Consider the following 3642-nt stretch of genomic DNA (forward strand, 5'->3'; position numbering starts at 1 on the left):
CACATAGAGGCCAGTGAGCTGTAAATGGATATACAAGAAAAAGGTGGAGGCTGGGAACAAGATCAGATTTAAAGCAAGACTTGTGGCTAGAGGCTTCACACAGGAGGAGGGAATAGACTATAATGAGATGTTTTCTCTAGTGGTGAAGCATGCCTCAATTAGAATTTTACTAGCCATAGTTACACAAAGAAACTGGCTTCTGGATCAACTTGATGTGAAGACAACCTTTCTTCATGGAGATCTTGAAGAGACTATATATATGGATCAACCAGAGGGATTTGTGATACATGGCAGTGAGGATAAAGTAAGTCTACTGAAAAAGAGCCTCTACGGTTTGAAACAAACAAGCAGGCAATGGCATATCAAATTTGATGAGCATATGCAGAAAATGGGATTTGTAAATTCCAAGTATGATAGTTGTGTTTACTTTAAATCTGATTCTGAGGGGCCAGCAATGTAACTTCTGTTGTATGTAGATGACATATTACTTGCTGGACCAGATAGGTAAGAGTTGGATAGAGTGAAACGATTGCTAAAGGAGGGCTTGGGGATCAAGGACCTGGGGAGTGCTAGGAAAATACTGGGCATGAACATATTTAGAGATAGAGACAAGGAAGCTTTGTGGCTGTCTCAGGAAGATTATATCAAGAAGGTTATACGAAAGTACTAGTGGGAAGTGTGATGTACATGATGATATGCACGAGGCCTGATATTTCTCATGCAATGAGTGTAGTCAGTAGATACATGTCATGTCCAGGAAAAGAGCATTGGTTAGCTTTGAATGGAATTCTCAAGTATATCAAGGGAAGCACTTATCTGGGAATTATGTTCAAGATATAGAATGAAGATAATGGAGATGGTCTTATTGGTTTTTGCGACTCAGATTACGCATCTAATCTCGACAATAGGCGCTCACAACCCGGATACATTTTTACCTTATTTGGCTCTGCAGTGAGCTGGAAGTCCAATCTTCAATCTGTAGTAGTTTTGTCAACAACGGAGGCCGACTATATAGCATTGACTAAGGCCGTGAAGGAGAGTTTCTGGCTCAAAGGAATGATTGGTGATTTTGGAGTGAAGCAAGAAAGTGTTGCTATCAAATGCGACAGTAATAGTGCAATTTGTCTTGCGAAGCATCTAACTTTTCATGAGCGCATCAAACACATCGATGTAGGTTATATTTCATTCGAGATGAGATTGACAAAGGTGTCGTAAGAGTTTAGAAGGTGAGCACCGAGCACAATGCAGCTGATGTTCTTACAAAAGCCTTGCAAAGTCTAAGTTTCGACATTGCTTAGATTTGGCTGGGGTGGTTCAGAATTTGTAAGTGTAAGAAGAAAGGTGGAGCTAGATGTATGGGATTCTTGGATCGCTCAAGGTGGAGGATTTGTTAGTGTATTGAGCTGATCAAGATCAAGACTCTTTTTTGGAGAAAGCACTTCCAGAAACTAGCCGTTGGGACTCAAACCGGAAGTGACCGTTGGATTGGCGGTATAACAGAATTTGGGAAGAGGCTAGCGGTTGAGCTGAATTGATCGAGCTTAACTTCATTTGAGAAGCAACGATTCTTCCATTCATTCAAGAACAAACAAATTCAAGAGAGATCGAGTAAAAAAGAGAGATTTTCAGCTGTGCATTTGCTCTCGCACAGGCTGACCTCGAGCGAGTTGAGAGTGTTTTCACTTGTAAATCTCCGAGGGAATAGAGCGTTCTTGTGAATATTTCATTGAGTGATCAATAAACACATACACTAGTTTTCTGCTCGTGGACGTAGGCCTAGAGCCGAACCACGTAATCGCTGTGTTTTCTTCTCTTACTGTTTATCATTTAATCGTGCAATTGGTGTTCCACAACTACTCGGTTCATATTCACAATATTACTCATACAGACAAAGAATGAGGGAGAAATTTAGCATTTAGTTATAAAATAATGACTTTTAATTATCACTCATTGATAAAAAAAGAGTAAAATATGAAAGGATGTATAACTATAAAAGACAAGAAACCTTAGATACTACTCCTATTACAGAAATTCCAAAATAAGGAAATTATTTTCTCATGAAAAAATACATAAATTATTATGACACGCTTTAAATCTAATATTTTAGCGATTGTACAAAGCTCTTATCCCTGCAATATCATCTGCATGCAAGTTCTTGATTTGTCCGGTTCCGATCATAGAGTACATGATTGCCGCTTCTTCTAAACTATGATCAAGCCCTAAAAGGTGTCCGATTTCATGAAGCGCAACAGTTTCCAGGTGTAAAGCACCCGCAACTGCCCAACGGACCATCTATCATCTTCGTCGTAATGGAACTTTCCAACTGGTGGTGCAAATGCATGAGCTATGGTGTTGCCCTCAAAAGGAATCCATCTCCGTGATCACCTCTAAAGAACCCTATTTCCAAATCAGCATTTTGATTGGTTTGGACTCGTGCAAAGGTGAAGTGGGTGGAAGACCCCCACTTTTGGAAGGCACTTGCCACAGGGTTTATAGCATATGTGGGAACGTTGGACAAGAATCTATAAGTGAGATGGGTTTTAGTAGATGGCCATTTAGGTCTTCCTGGAAAGAAACTGTAGTGGGATACTGTGTGGATGTTGCTCGATCTAGACGACTTGTGTTTCTTGCCACGAGGTTGCATGTAGTTAGTGCCGTTAACGATATCGGGTACCCCACATCGTGGGGTTATCATTTTTGATATCGTTGCATCGTCTACAATACCTGAGGGTTTGATGTGGTAGTTTTCTTGATAGGTTTTGAGGGCTGATTCTAGAATATCATCGAAATCATCATCAGTGGCATGGGTTTTGTTTTGGTATTTGAGATAGCCAAATTGCTCGAGATAGGCTTTAAGCTTGTGGATCTCTTTTGTGGTGTTTCCCTTGTGACAACCTTTTAATTTCTTGAAGAAATCTAAAGAGGATGTTTTTTGTCACTTGGGGTGCTCCTCTTGGCATGGCCAATTGGAGCAAGTAGTATGAAAATGAGGAAAATAAAGGAGATGGGCTGAAAAATCTTGGAAGGCATGAATGAGCAATGGAAAAAAAAAAAAAGAGTATATAATTTGTTTTGTGATACATGTTAATGGTTTCTATTGTGCATATTTATAGCCAGTGCTTGGCAGAGGAAAATAATATAAATAGAAGAAGTCATGGTGTCAAAAAAAAAATAGAAGAAGTCAAGAATAATTTAATTTTGGGTTTGCTTTGTCCTAATTGACTGACTTTGACTTGGAATATTGGGTGTAGAATTAATTGATAAATAAAGACCAGGTCATCAATAACAAACTATTCTAATCCTTGTAAACTATTGTTGCAGGTTTCAAATCATAAATGGATTAAACACAGGTAATATTAAATGTTGATCGAGAGAAAGATTGACTCCATACGTTTGAATAATATACAAGTCGTTCGACTGCGTAATTGCTAGGAAATTGCACTTGTCATAAACATATTCTATAAAACATATGTTTAGTAGGCGTTGGCGGACACAGTAAGGGAGGGGGAAGGGCTTAAGCCCCTCCAAAGAAATATTTTTTTGTGCTTTTTTCTACTTCGAAAATTTTCAAAATTTTCAAGTACTCTTATCGGCCCTCATCAAATTAATGCCGATAAAGAATAAATCTCTAAAAGTTGAATG

General features: G+C 38.8%; 1 pseudogene; it reads right to left on the reverse strand.

Annotated features, from left to right (window-relative positions):
• Nucleotides 1-2066: 2066 nt before the first annotated feature.
• On the reverse strand, nucleotides 2067-3044 carry LOC121789258 (annotated as a pseudogene).
• Between the last annotated feature and the right edge of the window lie 598 nt (nucleotides 3045-3642).

Source organism: Salvia splendens, unplaced genomic scaffold, assembly GCF_004379255.2.
Source record: "Salvia splendens isolate huo1 unplaced genomic scaffold, SspV2 ctg188, whole genome shotgun sequence".
Taxonomy (NCBI): domain Eukaryota; kingdom Viridiplantae; phylum Streptophyta; class Magnoliopsida; order Lamiales; family Lamiaceae; genus Salvia; species Salvia splendens.